The sequence below is a fragment of the Mauremys reevesii genome, linkage group 2, assembly GCF_016161935.1.
Source record: "Mauremys reevesii isolate NIE-2019 linkage group 2, ASM1616193v1, whole genome shotgun sequence".
Lineage (NCBI taxonomy): Eukaryota > Metazoa > Chordata > Testudines > Geoemydidae > Mauremys > Mauremys reevesii.
The window spans coordinates 191,987,748-192,010,837 of record NC_052624.1 but is presented as its reverse complement, the minus strand read 5'-3'; the positions used below and the strand labels follow the sequence as shown (position 1 = coordinate 192,010,837).

At 41.8% G+C, this 23,090-nt stretch overlaps 1 long non-coding RNA gene across 1 annotated transcript in view; it reads right to left on the bottom strand.

Annotated features, from left to right (window-relative positions):
- Window positions 1–7,754: 7,754 nt before the first annotated feature.
- The window catches only part of LOC120398656, a 30,336-nt gene continuing 15,000 nt past the window's right edge, over window positions 7,755–23,090 (bottom strand). Inside the window, exons 4-5 of the long non-coding RNA XR_005594611.1 lie at window positions 14,308–14,391; window positions 7,755–7,842 (exon numbers count right to left, since the gene is read on the bottom strand). This is a non-coding gene — a long non-coding RNA (uncharacterized LOC120398656). The remainder of the gene's footprint in view (window positions 7,843–14,307; window positions 14,392–23,090) is intronic.

Genomic DNA, 23,090 nt, shown 5'->3' with positions numbered 1-23,090 from the left:
AAGCCTCATTGCAGGAAACATCACTTTTAACTTACTTTTCAAGGACATTAGCAAGCTCAGTTATCCGAATGACCAACAATTATACTGAGAAAAGTTGGTCAACTATTTTAAAAAATAATTAAGTCTTTAATTACACATAGAAACCCCTAGATTTTATGATGTTGCACACTTTGTAAATAATGATAAACATAATAGTAAAACTTAGTAAAGTCTGAACAGTAAAACTGCATGGAATTTCCATATAGCTTTATCTTTTTCTCTGGGACATGTTGCTGTGATGCTTATAATTTTGGGGTGGAATTTTTTAAAAAGCCCATGATATTTTTACTGAAATGTACATCAATATTTTTATCCCAATAATTTTTTCAAAAAAATAACAGAAGAATATATGAAAATATATCCATCTACAATTCTGCACAGTGGGAACTACTTCTAAAGCTTGAATCTTTCTTCTTGACCTGCTCCACTTTTAAACATTTTCCCCTCTGAAGGACTTTACTTAAAGTAAAAGAAATAAACTTTCTCAAAATGAACACTCATTTTACTTTTGAATTCCAAGTATTTTGTTGGCTTTTGTTTTGGTTTTTGCTGTTGTCTGTTTAATAAATATTCAGGTTTGTTAATAAAAAGGATTTTGACGGTGTCATTGCTAGGATAAAGGCAGGCCTGAGTGTCTTTGCAGAAAACTCAGGAATTACAAGTAACAGTATAATGCGGTAACAGTACAAAGTAAGGTGAAATACCCTGAAACTCAATACCTCATTATCCCAGCATTTATTACTAATTTTGGGTGAAACAGGGAGGACATTTTCAATGATGCTGTCTTGCACCTTCACAGAGTGGATGGGTGTAATCACAATACTTGTGCTCCTTGAACGTAGGGATCGCTCTTGCACTGGGGCACAAGGTATTGCCAAAGGGGGTAAGGAAGAGTAGGGAACCATGCTGGCAAATTCTTATAAAATGCTAATAGAGAGTCATAACATTTCTATACAATTTAGAAAATAAGAGATACATTTTAAACAGTGGGGATGATTTACCATTGAAAAAACCATCAGGGGATGTGATGGATTCTCTGTGTCTTCATGTCTTTTAATTAAGACTGGCTGCCTTTCTGCAAGACATGCTTTAACCAAACATAAGCTACTGGGCTGAGTACTGGAGTAACTGGATGAAATTCTAGGGCCAGGAGGTTAGACTAGATGATCTAATGTATGCTTCTGGTTTTAAAATCTATTTGTCTGTTTTGTTTGTAAATGTATTGTATAGAATTCTACAACAGAAACTTCAGTCTCTATTAAATTCTATAGGTTTAGGTATTTTTAATTTCCAAAGCAACCTATTGGTTTTGTCCCTATTATGATTCTTTAGAGCTTTTCTATAGGAGGAGGGAGAGTCATAGCTAGGTTTCCTCTACACCAGTCACAATATCAGACTGGGTTCCCAGTGGAGCATACACTATACTACCTTAAAATATGTAGCTGCAGGTGTCTCCCCCCCTGCATACTTGGGATTATATCTCCTTGAGGCATTTCCTTCTGTTACACCTCCCAAGACAGGCACAAGGTAACTCTACACATGAAGTTTCTATACTAAATTAATAACAAAATGGGAAAAATAGGGAATGTAATGATGGAATACATTTTATTTAGCCAGTTTCAATTGCTAATGACTTCATAGCAAAGAGATCTACATCTAGAGCTGTGAGAACGTTTTACAAACATTCCACCGAATTATAATCGATTTAGGTTTTACTGAGTTTGCAGCCATTTTTTAAAACTTTCTATGTAGATTCATGGAAACGTTTTTGTTTACATGTGAGTTAGGTGAAGTTTATGTTCATCCTAGCAATGCCTATTGAGTCCATCTTAGATTTATTTCTCTCCATGCTACCATGCCTTCTCCTTTCACAAATTCATTCCTGATCCAAAAAAGACAAAGTGTCTTAAAATAAATACATCATGAGCATCATTAAGAAGGAGATGGGGCTAGTGCCATTTTCAGCACCAGAAGCAGAAAAGTCCCTTGCTTGGGGAAACGTGCACGTTCCATCTCCAGATCATGGAGCAAAGGGTCTGCAGTGTATAAGAGATAATAGAATATATGTGTATGTAGCACAGAGACACTTATTTGGCCCTCCAGCCAGAGAGTCACCCACGACAATAATAGCCAAGGGATGCTGACAGGGAATTTCTGGTCAGCAAGACAGAGGGGATGAGGCAAGCAACAAATACCAGCAATACCAGCAGTAGCATGGGCTAGAGAAAACTGGAAAGAACCTTGCAGTTGCTACAGTGGAGTGAGCAAAAGAGGCTGCTCACGGCTGCGCAGTGCACATTGGGTAGTTTGAGCAGCTCCTAAGGAGGGATTGAGAGATGCTGCCTACAGGAAACAAGGAGGGAATCCAGTGGCTTGAACAGGAGCAGCAGGTGACTGCTTCACTGTTTTTTGGCGTATTTGGACAATACTCTTACAGAATCTGAGTTGTTGTATGAGATCGTCCTACTTCTGCTCTTGTTAACCTAATTAGGTGGCTATATTCTGTCCAGAACCATCCCTTGGGTACAGCAAATCAGGGTGACTGCTCAGGACCCTGCGCTTTGCGGGCCCCTGCAGACCAGTGCAATTGGCTGGTATGGTCGGTTCCAGAAGTGACAGATTCCTCACTTCCACCCTGGGCCCTGTACTCCCCTAAGGACGGCCCTGATTCTGTCAATGGAAGGACTTGACAGCCTCTTTATGGTTTCAGAGGTACCTCATTCAGTCAACAAAGATATTATTAAGATGCTTTTAAGGTGTAGCCTGATTTTTTCCAATGTTTAACATTTTGATAGACAGTACACAGGATTCATCTGGAGACTGAAATAAAAACCAAAGTAACCATGCATGTTATAATAACTGCAATATTTCATTTACTGTTTCACATTAGGATATTTGTACTTACTCTGGTCTTGTAAGTGGAAATGAATCATCGGAGCTAGAGATGGAAGAGACTTGTTTGGTCATATACTCTATTTCCTTGCCATAAATTGCATTTCTACCTCCTTTCTCTAGTCTACTTTTAAACGTCCCAAAAGATATAATTTGGGAAGATTATTTAACAGGATGTCAGATGCTTTCCTGCTAGCAGATTAAATGTTCCCTTTCTCAATTTCATCCATCACTAGAACTGGTTGAAAGATGGGGACATTTTTTATCCCCTTTTTCATTTGAAAAATTAAAAAATGTTGACTAGTTGAAAAATGGGATGAATTTTTAACAATTTTTTCCCAACCAACAAAAATCTACTTTACTGTTTATGCCTATTTAGTCTTCCAGCAGCATCCTAAATAATTCCATTCTCTCCTTGGTACATACTTCATATATTGATAGATTTATTATTTCCCTCAGGATTGGCTTCTCATGCAAGATCTCTCTTACTCTTTCTCTGTCTCTCTCTAGCTACACTTTAAACCTTTTCTCCTAAACAAATCCTACCAGCCCCATAATAATTTATTTCTCTTCTCTGAACTCCCTTCAATTTGACAATGTCTTTCTAATAAAGGAATGCTCATGTCATAAACAGATAGTTAAGGGTTAATGCCTCTTTTACCTGTAAAAGAAGTTCACCTAGCCTAGCTGACACCTGACCAGAGGAACCAATGGGGGAACAAGATTTTCAAAAGGAAGGAGGGAAGTTTTCCTTTGTTTAGAGTTTCAGTTTCAGCTGGAGTGGAAAAGATCAAGGAACCAGCCTCTTATCAGAGTAGTAAGTTTTAGAAAGGAATAAATAGGTTTATGTTTATTTTCTTTGTAACTTGTCTTGGTATCATTAAGGGAATTATCAAAATTGGGTATTTGGGGTATTTTTTTGTGTAACTAAATATGTGCCCAGGGGAACATCCTCTGTGTTTTGAATCTGTCTGTGAGAGTAACTGGTATGCTAATCTCTCCCAGAGGGTTTTCTCTTACCTTTCTTTTCTTTAATTAAAAGCCTTTTTCTTAATACCTGATTGATTTTTCCTTGTTTTTAGATCCAACGGGGTTGGATCTGGATCCACCAGGAGTTGGTGGGAGAAAGGAGCGGGGATGGTTAATATCTCCTTGTTTTAAGATCCAAGGGGTTTGGATCTGTGTTCACCAGGAAATTGATGAAGTCTCTCAAGACTACCCAAGGAAAAAAAAGGTAGTAGTTGGGAGATGGTGGCAGCGATACCAGATCTAAGCCGGTAATTAAGCTTAGAAGTGTCCATGCAGGTCTCCATATCTGTACCCTAAAGTTCAGAGTGGGGAAGGAACTTTGACAGCTCATAACGGAATAGGGTGTGATCAGACCCGAACCAAACCCATGTAGTGCTAACATCTCCCTGCTATATTAAACCTCTACTTACAAACATCTACATTTCAATGGCCTTTTAATTTATTTCTTTATTGAAATGAGCATATAAGAAGCTTTATTTCTGTAGTATCTAGCAGGACTTATTTACACTATGAAACTTCTGTGTGCTGTTGGGACCTTTTCTGATTTCCATTTCTTTAAGAAAGCCAATTGTTAGAGGAGTGCTCTGTCTGTAGTTATATACAAAGTTGACCTCCAAGATATAACCTGTGATAGTTCTCAGTATGGATGGAGACTGATGGTGACTATGAGAGGAGTTCCTCTACTGGTGACTCTCAGAAGCTGGCAAAGGCATTGACAGTAAATCTAGTATCACAGAAATCTCTTGAGGGCAAAGAGCATGAAAGGATTCTTATTTGAACCACTTAAAGTGGAAGAGCTATAAAGTTACCAAGTCATTTAAAGATTATGTAGTTAATTGATCTGACTCACCTTCCATTATGTAGAAGGATGTTACAGGAGTGCTCTATTTGTATATATGTAAATAGTTTGATAACAGCTAAGATGCCAGCAGATAGTTCTCAATAATATTTAGCATAGTTCCCGCTAAATATTATTGCAGGTCCAATAAAACTTTTTGCTGTGCACTGCAAATGTAACAGGACTTTACATCAGCATTTAAGAGCAAGGGGCAAGAATATGAGCAGAACAAATGATGAAATTTCAGATTGTAAGACACACAAAGAGTAGGAGAAAAGCCCAAAGGAGTCAGCCTTACATCCAGTGGAGTGTTCCCCTTTTCTAGCATTTCAATCAGTATTTGCTGTATATTTTCCCAATAGTTTTACACAGTCCCAAAACACATGTATTACATCAGCATTATCTGTATTTACTGCTTCAACATTTATCTCGGATACATATGTTTCCATTTTTCTGGTGTGAATCAAAACAATGTATCTAACATTTTGCATTTGTTATATGTTCTGTTAGTTCACAAGACTTCTCCTGGTATTATAATGGTAGCAGGAGTCCCCAGATAGGTTTCCCATGAATTTCTTTTCTGGCTCTAATTTTTTCCTCCACTATGTCAGCAATTGCATTATAAACAGGAACAAATGTAGGGCCCAGTCTGGCAAGCAATACTACACATATGGGTGTGATCCAAAGTCCTTCAAGTCAATTAAAAGTCTCCCACTACCTTCAATGTGCTCTGTATCTGGCACATAGATCCCTGTTTAGCAAGCCGGCATTGTTTATCAAAACACAAACGTGCTTAACGTTAATCACATGTACAAGTCCTATTGACTTAAATGTGACTTCAGATCATGCTTAATATAAACTTGTGCTTACATGCTTTGCTGATTTGGGGCTAGAGGATTTACTACTATGAAAATGCATTGTTTCTGAAATGAATGTATTTTTGTTATTTTTTGCTACATACAGAGATTCTAATCTCTGTATGTAGCAACCCTCAGCAGCAACCAAGGCAGCCAAAAGAAAACCTTGCATAGTACTGATATCCTCTAAAAGTTAGAGCTGTGAGAGGGGAAAGAACAGTAGATAAGTCGGTTTAAACGAGTACATTTACACCAGATCAAGATTTATCCATCTCTACTTTTAGTTACAGATCTTCAGACTGAAACAAACAATCTAATGGACAGAGCTAGAGAAATGAAAAAACTCAGATCACACAGCCGAACACGTGTGCAAGGACTTAGGAAAATGATTTTTCTATTACTTTTGAAAGAAGAATTTGGCTCCAATACCCTGTGTATTAAAAACCAAGGGTCACATTCTGTTCTGTTTCACCTGCATAACCCCATTAACGTCAGCAGGTTACACAGATGTAACTGAAGACAGAATTTGGCTCAAATTCTTGGAAGCCAGAAAAAAAGAAAAGAAAAAAAATACCATTCATTGTGTTTCACTCTGGCTGTCTCAGCTAATGAGCAGCAGTTGGAAACCTTGATAGAGAACAATAATCTCTTTTTCAATGAAAGTGGTTTGTACTGTACTTGTTCCTGACTGACCTCAGAGGCTTGCAGCATCTGTGTGAACAAAATGTTCATAGCAAAGTTGTGTCCGAGAGAATATTTCTCCATAATCTCCAATGCATTTCAAGAGTAATTGGTATTGTCCAGTTTGAGAAGAGCCTCTGCAATAGTTTAAGCCTACATTTTCAAGTGTGTCTGTTAATATTGGGTGCCTATATTTTGGGGGTTAGGTTTTCAAAAAGATGTTCACTCTCAAGAATGTCTTCACAGAGAATTATTTAGTCTGTTCACCTGACTGATTTTTTCCTTTATTTTATCTTATGTTAGTCATACAACATAAGCAAAAGGTTGATTTCAATTATTAGATCACTTTCACCCATGCAAATCCTTCATTGATTATGCAGCTCTGATAAAAAGTTAAGATTCTGAACTTGGGCACCCCAAAACCGAGGCATCCATACTGCCTCTTATACATCGGAGGAGCTCCCTGTAAAAATCCACAATATCATTCTTCAAATCTCCTAAACACACCTCTGCCATGATGCCTATGAAACTCTTAGCAATGAGAACAGCTGGCAGACTATGACTACTGCTTTCAACACTAATCATCTCACTGTTACCCTTGTGCTCCCCTCCCACCTATTTGCTATAACTATCTGTTGTTTCTCATGAAATACTTTATGACAGTCAGCTCATTTGACACTTGAAAATGTTGCCCTTAACTTTTAACTAGAGCTGTCAACTACAGGGGAATCTGCACAGTTAAAATAAGTTAATAATCAACAATAAATAGAAGTTTGAGATCATTTTATGCTGATAAAAGGGCTAAACATAAACACAAACCATCTTCAAGTGAACAAACAAAATACTTCTCTGGGAAGTTATTCCATTAGAACACATATAGTAAGACATTGTCCAGGTTGCAAATATGACTTTCATTGACATTTGGGTATCTAGTGTGTCTTCATGCTTTTGAAGATATCCCCCGACGTGATTAATTTCCTCATCAAAGAGGAGGGGAAAAAAGCAAAGAAAGTATCTTTGAGAGGTACAGCTGGTAAGAAGTAGCAAAGAAAACAGAACAGCTAATTCAAAATGTACTGACAATAAATATTAACATTTCTTTCTGTATTTTCTTCAATGCGCTGTTTCCTTTGTCTTTTGCTATCTCCTCCTTGATATTATCTAATCATGACAGTATGTGTGTTCTCCTTTTGCCTTACAAATAATCATTCATGAGATGTGTTGTTTCCTTTATTATTCAATGGGGGTAGAGTGTGTATGGAATAATTCTAAATAAATTGATTATACTTCTATGTTCTCTACATAACTAAATTGACTATAACTAATTTTGTTTCACATAGTTGGCAATAAGGTAAGTGTTTTGCACCAGTAACTTAAATGTTCTACTTTATAAATTGGAAACATGCCTGGTGCAGTAGATAGTGCCAGCTGGCTCCTCTTCTGTGCAGGGCATTTGCTTATCCTTTGCCTTGAGGTTTGGGACATGTCAACTGTCTCTTGTCCATTCTATAAAGCAAAACAAATAGGAGGGGTGAGTAAAAGAGTTGCATTTGCTTCACTGATCTTCTCCCCAAAAAGCTGATACTCATGTAATGCACAAGACAAATGCAATCTCACCTTCCACAGTTACTCTTTGTAGGATATCACTGCAATAAAAATGCAACATTCAAAGAATATCCAAAGTCTAGGTAATCCAGTGCATGCCCCTTTCACATCTGGAGAGCAGAGTTCAAATCACAGCATATATCACAAATGAAAATGACTTTAAGGGCCTCATCCTATTCTTCATTTGTTCACTGCATGACTAGCAGCTCTGTTCTGGAATCAACAAGATTACTACAGCCGATCAGGAAGTAGATGTATCAGTAGTACTGTAGGAGGAAGCTTGCATACTACCTGGCACTTATCAGTGCTGTTATTTCCGGACTTTTCTTGAATGCTCAGTTTACTACCAAGTTAACAAGTTAGGGAGGAACAACAAAAACCAGCCAACCAACCAAATAACCACAACTCTTACCTTGTGTTTTTTTCTATATTACTGTGTTTGCTGGCAATGAAACCCCCAAATCACAGTTCTGCCTATGAGACTAGGTATGTCTGATGAGGTCTGATGAGGTCTGATGAGGTCACTTTATCCGGCCAATACATATTTGAAATGAGAAAAAGTTGGAGAAACAACTGTGCCCTTTTAAAAACTGTAAGTCTATTACTAATCATTGTTTGGGTACACCACAAAAAGGACAGGAGACTTATTATGGGTTTTAATCAGGCCGCAACTTTATTATATGGATGTCTGGGACTATCCAGCAGCTAAAGTGTACAGGGCAGGCAAATCCATGCTTATTCAAATCAATTCTCCGGGACTTCCACCAGCCCCCCTTTATTTCCATCCAGGTCCTCCAGCCAACCCAGGGCTTGGACCTTACCATCCACCACCTTCGTAAGAGGGCTAAGGAGGGCTATGAGAATGGGAGGGTGGTGGTGGTGGTGATTGGCTCCCAGCTGTACCAATCATAGGAGTCCCTAACTCCCTCCCCCGTTCTGTTCCATTATCCAGTACCTCCTTTTAAGTCCTTTACCAGGCCATTTATCTGGTCACTGGCTGCCCTCCCTATGGAGCACCTGCACTGAACATCCGCCACAAGGAGGCGCCAGCAATTTGCTTGGCTGCCTCCCTGCTGGGTTCCCAGACATCTCCAAATGGCCTGTTGCCTAGCAGCCCTACTGGGGAGAAAGAACCCATTGTCCCATATGTGATCGTCAAGGGGCACCAACAGTTGCATTGTCCTTGACCCAGTCACGCAACAACCGCCCTCCACGGAGGGCCACATAGGCAACCCATTCTCTAGATCCTGGAATTGACAAGACTCCTTAAAAGAAAACAAAATAAACAACTTGTAAGCTGGAGCCAAAAATCTCCATTCCACCGACCACATCTCATTCTGAGGTTCCAGAGAGCCAGTGGCATCTGCTCAGGTTCACTACTAGCCCCTGGTGCAAGCTTACAAAATCTGTCAAACTGGAAATGAGAAAAGGCGTCTGCTGTGCCATTATCCATGCCTGGCATGTGCTTTGAAGAAAAACAGATGTTGAAGGTTAAGCATTGTAGAACAAACACCCTTACCAACTTCATAATCCTGTGCGATCTGGAAGTTTGGTGATTGATAACTTGTACCACTGTCATGTTGTTGCACCAGAAGCATATCCTTTTATTAATCCCCAAATTGCTCCAATCCCCAAATTGCCACCACAACTAAAATGGGGAAAAATTCCAAGTTCATGTCACGCACAACCCCATTTTGTGTCCAGGCGGTGGGCCATTTTTGCACACACCATTCACCTTGATAAAACACCCCAAAACCTGCACCTCCTGCCGCATTTGAGTGGATTTTTAAACCCCTTTGTAATAACCATCCCTCCCTCCACAATGATACCCCATTAAATCAACTCAGAAAACTTTCCCACACCCTCAAGTCTTCCTTCATCTCTCTAGTGACTCGTATGTAATGGTGTGGCCTGGCTATGTCGGCCATTGCCGCTGCCAGCTGGGCACAAAAGCCTTTCCCAGGGCAACAACCCTGCAAGCAAAATTCAGGTGCCCCAGAATAGATTGCGGTTCCTGCAGCATGAATTTTTTAGCCCCTACTGCTCTCTGGAGCAACTCCAATAGCTCCTGATGCTTATCCTGAGAGAGCCGAGATACGCCTTCCCTGGTGTCCAGCTCAATCCCCAGGTAGGTCAATGTAGTGGAAGGGCCTTCTGTGTTCTCCTCCACTAGGGGTGCCCCCAACTTTTTAGCCAGGGCCTGAAATGTGTCCAACAGGTGAATACACTCATCTGACCCGGCTCGCCCTGTGAACAAAAAATCATCCAAATAATTCACTACTTGGTTTAGTCTCGCTGACTGCACCACTGCCCAGTGCAACATCGGACTGAATTTCTCAAAAGCTGCATGGGCAGAGCCTTGTTGAAATAAAAAAATAAATAAGATTGTCCCTCAAAACAGAAACCCGACAGGTCAAAGTTCAATGGGTGCACCGGCAGTAGTCAGAAAGCAGACTTGATATCCCATTTAGCCATTAGCGCCCCAGGCCCACACGCCCTAACAATACGAACGGCTTCATCAATGGAGGAATAGCATATGGAACATAGTACCGGGCCTATTTCATCATTAACAGAGCCACCCTGCGGGTATGACAGGTGCCGAATTAATCGGTATGTCCCTGTGGTCTTCTTGGGGACCAACCCAGGGTGGAAACTCTCAAATGTCCTATTGGCAATGATTAAATGGCCCAGCTATCCTGCCCTCCTTTAATTCTTGTGCAAACTTTTTTTGAACAACATGTCCCATCCCAGCTACAGTCTTTACATTTTCTGACATCAAATGAATTCTATTTCCCACAAAAGGGATCCGAAATCCTGCTGTAAACCCCTCCCAAAAATATGCCCCATCTGCCCTGTTAGGATAATCCCTTAGGAGAACCCTTAACACATCCGACCTAACTGGTGTTGGAGCCTGTGCCCATTGCACCACCCCTAGCTCGTCCCCCTCCCCAGCTTGTGCTCTATGTCCCAGACCCTGTTCCATCCGTGCCATACCTGTGGTTGACTCTTGCACCACCCCCATTCCTGTTTCCTCCCAGTGATCTTCCCTTTCCACTCTGGCAAGAACAGGCTCAATGGGTCTGAAAACATGTCTCGAAAACATGCCTCTATCTACAGGGGTTGCGAAAACAACCCCCATCATTAAATGCCCAGCAAATACTATTACGTGCCTGGGGCCCCTCCAGAGCTTGTTGCGATATGAACAAACCACTGTCTGCGTGAGCTCCTGGTGTCCTTGGTGTCATCCACTCCAACCACAATGTGTGATGAGGTATGTCCCACCTTATAACAGTTTGTGTTGCTGCCCTTAATCGCAACTGCTCATCATAATTAAACCGGGACATGCCCCCAAATATATTGTGTGCCTACCTAATTATATCCATATACTTAACCAAGGCAGGGCTCCTCTCATAGTACAGGCCTACCCAAACACCTGCATAGATGAGGAAGGCTGCCTCCCAATTTTCCCATGTTCTAGGCACCCTTGGTCTCTTAGGCAGATTGCTGGTTTTTTTGCCTTGCCCATGTTTATTGTCTGTCAACACCTCTCTGTGCAATAGGGATAATATAGCCACGTATTTCCCTCTCGGGATTTTATCTTTAGTTGTACTGAGTAGGTGAACTTCCATTGGGTCACCCACCCCGGCATAACCATACTCAGGACTGCACAGAGGGAACTCCGCAGAGCCCTGGTCCCCCATAGACCTCCCAGGAGGCTCTACTCTGTCCCATGAGGTTACGTGCCCTGATGGCCAATGAAATCCCACATGCTCAGGGGGTTCGTTCCCAGCATGGGCTTTGCTACCTTTGCCGGGAGCCTGCCCCCGTCCTGCTGCCCAAACTTGAGTCTATGCTGGGCCTACCCTGTCACCCTGTGCAGACCGCTCACACCTAGTTGCCTGAAGCTGCTGTAGTAAATGAAAATTAGCTTGCAGCAGCTGTGGAATACCATCAGTGCCCCCACTGAAGGTGCCACTCCTAGGTGGGTCTGCCCAGGCTTCTGGATCTCCCACTCCTGGGCTCAGAGTATTTACTACCCCAACAGGCTCACTCCTGTCCCCCTCAGGTGAACTCACTGAGGGACTGATTGAGTATGGTCCCGGCACCTCGCTGTGGCCCCTGCAACTGCCACCTCTGCCACCCATCCCCCCAACCTCTGTCTGGTTCAGATAACACGCACCCCTGGGATCAACATTACTGCCATCCTTTGTGTTCAGTGGAAGAGAACTTCCTGGTTCTAGGTTACCTCGTGCCCTTTGGAAGCGCTGTAATGCTGTGGAGAAAACCTCGGACACAACTTCACTGACCATTTGCTGCACAGCTCCAGTGACTACCCCATTAATCCACACAGCCTGCCCACCTGCATGCGTGGGGGCTTCCCCTGAGTCATTTCCCTCCCTCAGTGCATGAGGCTGCCCCGGGTTATGCCTTGGGTTATTAAACACACCACTCAGGGAATTAGTAGCCCCCCTCTACTTGTAAGCACCCCCTGTCCCTGCTGCACTACTGTCTCCCTTGGGTCTCCTTCCAGCCCTTGGGCTGCATTGGGTCTGCCCTGTGCTGCAGCCTCTACTTGTCCCCTTTCCAGCAAACTGCTCTCTGGTACATGAAACAGTTAAATTCCTTCCCCTTCCCACTCTCAATGCATGTTGATTGCCTGAGAGCCTGAAGCCACGCTGTCTCCTGACTGCAGAAGACACCGCTGAGCTTTACTTGCTAAATCACCCCCTTTGTGTCCTACTTGTAATTTTCCTCTGCTTGCCTTTCCCTGCCTCCGAGGCCAGGGGGAAACAACCCCCTGTTTTACCAAGCTCACCCTTCTCCGTGCCCCTGGAGCCATACTGCTTAATCCTGATTGCTGCTTCCCTGGAGCCATACTGGCTTCCTCACCACCTAGAGCAAAGAGACTTGCCCCACCCAGGTTTCATACCTTTATGCACATTCCTGAGGGGGTGCGTGCGAGTCACTGCTGCAAAGCTGACCACAGAGCACTTTTAACAGCAGTTTCTGACCTCCTTCCCCCCCCACACCCCGAAAGCAGAGCTGCCCTTCCTTGGGTAAGACCCAGACAAAATGTGCCCCACTTGAGTTATGGTGCATTGTGAAGGTTTTATAGGACAGTTTACAAACTTTAATGGGGATTTCACAATTGTTTTTTCTTCAGAGAATAGTAACTTTTTTCAAGCAATTGAGTTATGAGTTGACTGAAATTATTGCACAGTAGGGGAATGATCTCTAATGCAAGAGACTGTGGATTTTAGAGGTGGTTTTTATTTAACTTCATGTGTACCACTGTATATTCAGTATATACAAGAGTTTTCATACTGGTTTACATGACATTTAGATGGAAAAACAAGGATATTTTAGATTTTGTTTCTACAAACGTAGGTGGCATTTTTTCTAGACTTTTAATAAATGTTCATAAACTATTGAATTAATAAGGAAATGCTCATGTAATTTTATATATATTTCCTACATAGCACTGTGTTCAAAGCTTCTTTGGAACAGATTTTTAAAGGTATCTAGTCATTGCTGCTCTCAGTGTTTCAATGCCTAACTGATTTAGAAGCTTAAATCTCCTTTTCAAAAGTGATTTAGGCACTTTGGAGCCTAAATCCCATCAGCTCTCAATGGCATTTTGGCTCCTAAATGTTGTGAAAATTGTATTCTTAAACGTCACTAGTGATTTCTATAGGGTTTTATTTTTAATGTGTGTCCTGTAGCTCTACATATTGATGGAATGACAGTTCACATCTGTAACCATTAACTAACAAAGGTTACATGGTGCAAAGTAACCTTCAACTGGATGGAGAATCCCAGCACAGAATTACCCCTGAGTAAGCATAAATCTGGTGGAGGTGGCCTAGTCAGTTGCTGTGACAGCTGCCCCCCCATAAGTGGGGGGAAGGGGCATATCAGAGGCAAGGTGGGGCTGGGTTCAGGAGGAGGCTCAGTGAAGCTGGGTTCCATGATAGCTCATGCTATGGAATTTACACAAGTGGTAGAAGTTAAAATGAGCCCCTTGTTGGTCTAATTCCCACTGGGTATGGATGGCTAAGCATCAGGGAGCTCCAGCTGGCTCCATCAGGCTGAAAATATACACTATATCTTAGACAGCTTGGACATAATGGAGAAAGGGGGCAAGGAGAGAACTTTTCATCTCTCGCTGGTAGTGAATGAAAATTATCCCCTTTTGATTAAAAACAACAACAACAATGAGGAGTCCAGTGGCACCTTAAAGACTAACAGATTTTTGATGGCTGTTTTGGGGGCCTATATGCATTGATGGTCTGAGTCCAGTTCCTAGTGGGCAGTTGTCCACAGCATACAGTATTTAATGGAATAGTACCTGAATCGTCATCTTACCCCTATATCTGGTCTCTTTATGGCTAAGCTTCATGCGCAATGGTGGGGAAGTGTGTAATGGCTGCTGCTCGCTCTGTACCTGTTCTGTGAATAGAAAGAAGACTTGAGTCTCCAAGATGAATCCAGCCCCTTTCAGAAGCATCACACACACACACACAAAAAGAGGAAGCATGTTTAGTAGTAAAGGAATAATTTAATGGTTGGAGCAAGAGACTAGCAGCCAGAAACTCCTGAGTTCTAATCCATTCTCCTGTGAAGGCACCCTCTTTGGCCTAGGATATGGCTCCCAGGATCTGGAGCAGTACAGAGAAATTCTACCCTTGGGTAACAAAGTAAGTACAAAGTAGCTGGTTATAACAGCTTTAAACAGGTGCTTACTAAAATCCCAAAGGCTGAGCACTCACATGGAGTACTGAAAAGCTTGGGTACCACGCAAGGCAGCTGAACTTTTATTCTGTTCATATCCATCATCAGACTGGAAGACTCCAAAGATTCCAAGAACACAATAATACACTCACCCTGCCCCTCAGACATGCAATACTGCATGCCTTACCGAACCCCTATGAAAATCTCACTGTAAATTTCTTTGAGCATTCACATCTGTAGAATGGGGATAATATTTATGCAGCTCTTAAAGGAGCGGTCAGAATGAATTTTTGTGAAGTGCTTTGAAGATGAAGAGTTACAGCTGAGCAACACATTACTAATAATGTTTCCTCCTGCTTTCAAATGTCAGCCACAGAAAGTTATGTGCTGCATTTTGAAAGCCCTGCTTTTGGAATTTCCTCTTCTGTATGCTCATACTGTAAGAAATTCAAAACATTGCACTTTGAACAAAAGCAACTTAATGTCTTGGAGGAAGTGAGCCCTCAAAAAATAGTGTTTCTGGAATTTAAAATTGGGGTATTCTTAGACAGCTGCACCACATGTTTCTAACCAATGTTAATGGAAGAAGGACAATAGTTAACAGCCAGCAGATAGATAAGTTGATGAAATATTCCAGTGTCGATGCCAACACCCCAGAGTTTCTGAGTTCACAAGATCTTCATTTGACTGGAGATCTACATGTTGCTTATTTTGCTTGCAGCAGGTTAACTGAGTGAGAGCAACTCTGAAAAATTAGTACCCTAGTTTTAAGGAGGCACAATAAACAGTTTAAACCAGTAATGCCTTCTAGCAATTTAGTTGCTTCCCTGCTGCAGCATCTCCCAGTACTTTTTAAATATTGTATGAGATAGTTAAAGGTGAAGGCACAGCTGTTGTGAATATCCATAGCCATAAATCATTATTAATGACAAGGCTTAGTGACAGAGTTCTCTGGGTGATGGTTGAGCCTGCCTCAAATGGGACTGACAATCCCTTTAAAAATGCATCAGTTCTTTTCAGTCTTTATATTGCACAGGCTTATCAAACATTATTAACCCTGTTATATCTAGGGCAGAATGTAGTAAATGCTCCAGCACTTTTCCTCTCTCTCTTGTGGCTGCTGCGAAATCTGCTTTGGTAAAGAGTAACTAAAACAAATCTTCAAAATTAGAAAGCTAGGAAAGTAAGAAATATAGCTGCAAATATAGCTTGTCCTGATCTTCAAAGTAATCACCTTTATAGCACCCTTTACAGTTGATAATGCTCTATAATACCTTTACATTTACCGCCTGATATTCTCACAAGCCATACAGTGCCGTCAGAGACTAGTTTTTTCAGGGAAAGATGTCATAAGATTGACATTAAGAACATAATACATCTAACTAAGCTTGTGGAGGCTAACAAAATCTGGATATTTTCCAGGAAATACTTCAGTGTCTGTGTTATATTTAGAGCTGGCCAAGAAATGAAAAGAAAAAATCATGAAAAATAATTTCCCTTTTTTTCATTGAACTTTCATTCCTCTGGACATTTTCAGAGCTGTTCTAATTATATTCTGTTAGAATAAAATGTCTAGTTGTTTTATTAACTGACATCTACACAAATTTTATGGCTATTATAGATCACAAAGCATTTTTGTAGCTCACAACATGACCTAAAGCATGTTGGCTAGTGTGAGTTTTATTTTATTTTATTTAAGGAATAACCTGACAGTTTCTCACTGAAACAATGTGTTTTTCTTTCTGCCTATCTTTCACGCATTAATCTGTTTTTAAAAGCTGGCTCTCTTCACATTTCTCTGCCACTCAGAGAAGAGAATTCTGTAGGACTGATTTTTTCTTTTGTGTATGTGTAGCTTTTAGTGGTATAAAGGACTGATGTAGGCAGATTTGATGCCGGAGGAATTTTCAAGGTGAGGAAAAGGTAGGTGGCGCTTTTGGTAAAGAGGGTGAGATGGGAAGATCCATCTTCTGAAGATATTCAGTTATTGCCTTTTGAAGTGTTCCTTCTTTTCTAGCTAAGGTTCTTCAGCCCCGTGGCCCCCAGTCATAGAAATCTTCATTTATCCCTTTAATTCCTGTCAATGCAGTCTGAATGTGGCACATTTACACCTAGTCATGCAAAATGAAGTCCTCAGAGGATGTTGCTACATTATGGTATTGTCTTAATGTTTCAAAATGTGGACACAGGTCTGCACATCAAAAAGGCTCAAACACCTATTTTTATGGTTAATTGGTTTAGCATCTGCATGCACCATTCTTGTATGTGGACTGCAGCTTCTACCATTTTTAAAATGTGACCTTCTAAGACCAGGGATTGGCCCTGGGATTAGCCTTCACATTTTGTGATGACACGGGAGAGCTGGCATCCTTTTTTAGTCTTTTCTCTTCAGTTGACAGTTGGGCTTGTTTACACTGGCAAATTTTGTCACTAAAAACTGGCTTTTGGCGACAAAACAGCGATAGTGTACACACTGCAATGTGACTTTTTTCGAGAAAAAAAAGCCTAGTTTTGATGACAAAAAACTTCCACCCCTGCAGGAGACTTTTGTCTTTTCCCCTCCCTTTATCATCGACAAACATTCAGTGTAGACACCATTTCCCCCCTCCCCTTATTTTATTGGCCTCCAGAAAGTATCCCACAATTCCTATGATGCCACTCTGGTCAGCAGTTTGAACTCTGCTGCCCTGCAGCCAACCCGCCTCCCTCTTGCAGGATCTGGGAATTTTAAATCTTATTTCCTAGTTGCTGGCTTCCCAGAAGAGCTTCCCAGGTGAGCATGGCTGGCTATCGCACAAAACCCGCTCCTGCTTGGACCACTGCTGAGTTGTTGGATCTGATCAGTATATGGGGAGAGGTGTCTGTTCAGTTGCAGCTGCGAGTGACCTCTAGGAATCGGGACACATATGGGCAAATTTCTTGAGGCTTGTGTAAAAAGGGCTATGATAGGGACACACAGCAGTGCAGAGTGAAGATAAAGGAGCTGAGGCAGGCGAACCATTGCTCCAGACTTACCTCTTCTATAAGGAGCTGAATGGTATCCTTGGTGGTGACCCCACCTCCATCGCCGATAGCCCCATGGATACTTTCCAGGCAGCAGAAAGAGGGGGTAACCCACAGGGTGAAATTCTGTATGATGAAGTCAAGCTAGAAGAGGATGTGGTGCTCCCAGTGGGGTCGCTCAGTGGGGCAGGCAGCCAGGAACTTTTCTCCACTCCAGAAGTGCTCAACGGGGAGCAGGAAGCAGATGAGACTCCAGGTAAGTTGCTGTGGCTTGTGTAGGGAATCAAAAAGTGGGAGACAGATAGTGTTTTCTGTGAGCTGGACATTGCCCTGTGTAGCTAATCTTCATGGCCAAGCAGGGTGTCGATGGACATCGAGACCTGCAGGGAATCCTCCAGAGAGAGGCTCTGGAAAGTTTCCAGGAGGTACTTGTTAATCCTCTGCTGCAGATTCCAAGGGATTGCAGCCTTGTTAGCTCCCCCATTGTAGGAAACTGTACCATGCCATTTAGCAATCACTGGAGCTGGGAGCAAAGTGGCACATAGCTGAGCTGCATATAGACAGGGGCAAAAGCCACAAGCATTCAGCAGCTGTGCCCTCGTTTCTCTGGTCACCCGCAGCAGCAAGATGTCAGCCAGCAGGTTGGGCGCCTGTGAAAAAGTGTGGGATAGTTTTAGAATGAGTTTCCTGCAAAGCTGCACTGCAAGCTATGACCTTTTGGTCCGTACACACAACCACCTTCCCCCCACTCCCGACACTCACCATGATTGGGGTGCTCGCGGAGCTGTGTGCCTACTAGAGTCTCAGAGAGAAAGTGATTTCTACTAGCAAAATGCCCTTTGTAATAAAATGTTTCAATCATTTGCTGGAATGTAACAATCCTTTTTCTGTTCAGCACAGACCTTGAAGAACACATCATGCACCCCCGTGGACTGGCTTTGGCAGATAAGAAAAAACCCTAGGTGCAGCAAAGAAGACATGTTCCGCGAGGTGCTGCAGTGCGATGAGAGACAGACCAGGGAATGGAAATAGTGCTGGGAAGCCAAAAGGCAGGACAGAAAAGAGAATGCTGCTGCTAAGCAAGCGACAGAGCAGGTGATAAAAGTTATGGAGGATGAGACAGAATTGCTTAAGTCTTTGATACAGCTGCAGACTGAGCAGATCCGTGGCCGACCTCCACTGCAGCATATGCAGATACACAATTCTTTGCCAACCCCACCCCTCTCTATGCCCAAACATTCCTTTTTCCTTCACAGCACTCCTGAGTTTCCCCATTGCTCCACCCCCTCTCACAGCTTGCACAATGATAGCTGGGGCTACACACAGTTGTGAGGTTTTACCCTTTTTAACACTAAATAAAGGTTAAGGTATTTAATGGTACAGTGTTTTTATTCTGTGTTCTGCAAAAGCATATAGCAACCAATTCACTCTTGGGAACAGGCTTCTAAAGCATTGTGTTGCACATATCTTGGGCACCAAAATTGTACATGGATGCAACAGGGAAGCCACTCCAAAGCAGACATGTGTTACTGCCCTTCATTGTCAAAGTGGTTCCTCAAAGCTTCTCTGATGTTAATAGCAGCCCTCTGAGCTCCTCTGACAGCCCTAGCATCTGGCTATTCAAACTGTGCAGCCAAGCACTCTGCCTCAGTGCTCCACACCTGAGCAAACATTTCACCCTTAGATTCACACAGATTATGCAAAGTGCAGCATGCAGCTATGACCATGGGAATATTATCCTCAGTAAGGTCTAGCCTGCCATCTAAACACCTCCAGCGAGCTTTCAAACAGCCAAAGGCAATATTGACTACTCTGCAGCACCTGCTCAGCCTGTTGTTAAAATGCTCCTTGCTGCTGTCCAGGTGCCCTGTGTAAGGTTTCATGAGCCAGGGCTGTAAGAGGTAAGCTGGGTCTCCCAGGATTATTATGGGCATTTCCACATCCCTCACTGTGAATTTGTGGTCTGGAAAGGAAGTGTCCACTTGCAGCTTGCTGAACAGGCCATTGTTCCTGAAGATGTGTGTGTCACGCACCTTTCCAGACAAGCCTGCATTGATGTCCATTAAACACCCCCTGGTGATCCACAAGTGCCTGCAACACCATGAAGAAGTATTCCTTCCTATTGATGTATTCAGAGGCAAGGTGGTCTGGCACTAAAATTGGAATGTGTGACATCAATCGCCCCGCCAGTTAGAGAAACCCATCTGTGCACAGCCATCCACTATTTCATGCACATTTCCCAAAGTCATGGTCCTATGCAGCAGGACGAGATTTATCGCGCTGCACACTTGGAGTAATACAGCCCCAAGAGTGGACTTTCCTACTCCAAATTGATTTGCAACTGACTGGTAGCAGTCTGGATTCGCCAGCTTCCACACAGTGGTTGCAACACGTTTCTCTACCAAAGGGGCAGCTCTCAATCTGGTGTCCTTGCACCACAGGTTGGGGGACAGCTCAGCATATTGCTCCATGAAGGTTGCTTTAGGCATCAAAAGTTCTGCACCCACTGGTCATCATCCCACACCTGCATGACAATGCGATCCCACCAATCAGTGCTTGTTTCCCTAGCCCAAAAGTGATGGTCTACCATATGTAGCTGTCTGTGAATGCACAAAGCACTGATAAGTTGCTGCCATCTATATCACACTCAGGTCCCTGCGATTCATCCTCTGCTAACTTTGCAAGTAACTCTGTGAGTAACTGTGCTGCCATGTGTGATGTCCTCATGACAGTTAACAGCATATAGGAGAGAAGTGCGAGATCTATCCTCTCTCACTGCAGATGCTGGCGCGCACTACAAAAGAATGACAGTTGGAAAAACGGTGTGAAAGGAAGCCAGAAACCTTTGTAGGGGTGGGACACAAAGCAGTGCATGACGGTACTTTCTGCACATCCCAGAATGCACTGCACTCTCTTTTTGCATTCCCACAACACCTAGCGACAGATGGTGTCACCACAGTCCATCGTTCTGGCTGTTGACAAAGGTGTTCCGAATGTGGACACAGTCTGTTGACAGAGGGAGCAAATGTAGACACGCTTTGGTGACTTTGCTTTTGTCAATTTTTCCTTGGTGACATTAGTTTCATCGAAAAACAAATTGCCAGTGTAGACAAGCCCAAAGATGACAAACTCTGCAGGAGGGAATGAGAGCTCTTCACACAATTATCTAATTGCTCGAATAATTACAAAATACATTCTCAAAGGTTATTCACTGAACTAAAACAATCACTCCCTCTCTCCCATGCTCTGTCCTGTACATTTTAAGCTGTATTAGCTCAGAAGAGCAATTTTCTTGTCTGGAGAGATTTGACAGACCACATACAGATGACTTTATTGTCACAGTCTCCATGAAAGTATGGTTTGATCTAATTAATAACTAAGAACACAAGAATAGATCTGATGAATAATTCAGGAAACTTTCCATATTTTTGAGCAAACATGACTAATCACAAAGACAAAAGTGATTGACTGAGCCCAAAACAGGAAGGGTATACCTAAACATAGATGGCGGAATGCAATCCTGAGTTTCTTCCTTTTTTTCTAGCATAGAAAATAGAAGACGCAGTTCTCTACCTCCAAAATCTACTGTATATTTGTGAAGGAGGTTTTGTCACAGGTCCTTGCATCAAAATGATGGAAAATTAGAGAAGACAGACAGCTGAATTCAAATGACAATATTTCAAAGACTTGCACTCCTTTCCAGACAAAACAGTATCAAATGAGCATGTTTTTTAGCACATTTGGTTCGTTTATTTGAAATGTCTTAGTAGGGCAAATTCCGAAAAAGCTAATGAGTTGGTAAAGGTGTATCACAGGCAAGGGCAGATACAGAAAAGTGCTAGGCCTAAGTAGTTACTTGACAGGAGACTTGTTTAGTGTTTGTGTGTCTTATCTATAGAATTCTGATCTGTTCATTTTGAGAAATACATGGGCATTTTTATGTTTGAGGAATGTATATACTTATAAAATAAAAACAGAATATGTAGGTTGTGTTTCCTTCCATAAAAACGTCAAGGTTTTTCAATGGATATTTTTCCTTAGAAAAATAAAGAGATTTTTGGGTTGAAGAAAAACTTCTGTTTCCTGGCAAATTGGAGGTAGAATAAGATATTTTTGACACTGATGCTACCTTATGATCTCAGCTATTTTGATCTAGTAAGTATATATGTTAAAGTACCTCCAGAGTTTCATGTTGAGTTAAAATAAAATATGTGACAGCATATTTTCAGATCTTGATGAGAAAGGAAAAGAAAATTTGTCCATATTGTCAACCCACATTTATCTTTTTTCTAAATCAACGTAAAATGTTATTTGTTTGGCACCAGAATAAACTATCTAATTTATTAATGATGCAATACACAAACAAGCATGGTTGTAACTGGAGACTGAACAATACTTCTTGCTCAACACTACTTTTTTATGAAGAATATAATGCACATGCCTTATGTAAGGCTTTTGTGCTTTCATAAATGTTTCGGATGGTGATGTGAATGTTGTTGCTACTTTTATGCTTTTGTCATTTATAAGCCAGATCCAAAGCCATTGAAGTCTTTCCATTGAAGACAGGCCCTAGTGTATTGTTATTAAATTGTAATTCCAGTTCCTCAGATTTGTACCTTTCTCCAAAGCCCTTAAAAAAAGTCCAATGAGAGCATCTATATTTGCTTTTTTCCTAGAGAATGAAGGAGATGAACTCTATATTGCTTGATGTTTTGAGATTTTACTTGGATGCTAGATCCTAAGTTGTCCAAAGAATGGGGGGCATTCAACTGAAAATTATGGGCCTAGTCCTTCAGATATCTATGCATGTAACTCTACACATAGAGTAGAGTTCACTGGGTGGGATTTCCAACAAAATCCAACAAAATTTGGGACTTTGGAAAATCCTGCCCTCTGAGTTAAATGGGGGTATCCACATGCATAATAGTAATGCATTGAATTTACAGGAGCAGAACCTGAGGTTATAAACCTTTCTCCCCATTCTCCTACACCTCCACCCCCAATAAAGTTAATAATAAAAGCATTTTTTACCAGTGTGTTATACAATAGGACTGGCATCTGCCCTTATTCTAAAGGATTAGGGAATATGTCATGCTTGCACAGCTGCTGGTTCATACCAAGATCAAAACTGGATGTATCCTTGGGGCATCCTTGAAGATTTTCTGCCCTTTTCAGGTAAAAGGGATACAAATCATAGTTATACTACTAAGTTCTTTTGAGAGACATAATATACAATTATACTCTGTACAATAAGGTTTTCCCAAGTAGCTAATATGTGGAAGTCTGCTTAATAGCTGGAAGAATTTTAGATTTGATACATAACTTTTACATACAACAGAATGTAAAGCGTACCCTGAACACCTGTGTAAGAGTGCACCAATTATTTTAGAAACAATTTCTTTGCTGTATACTTG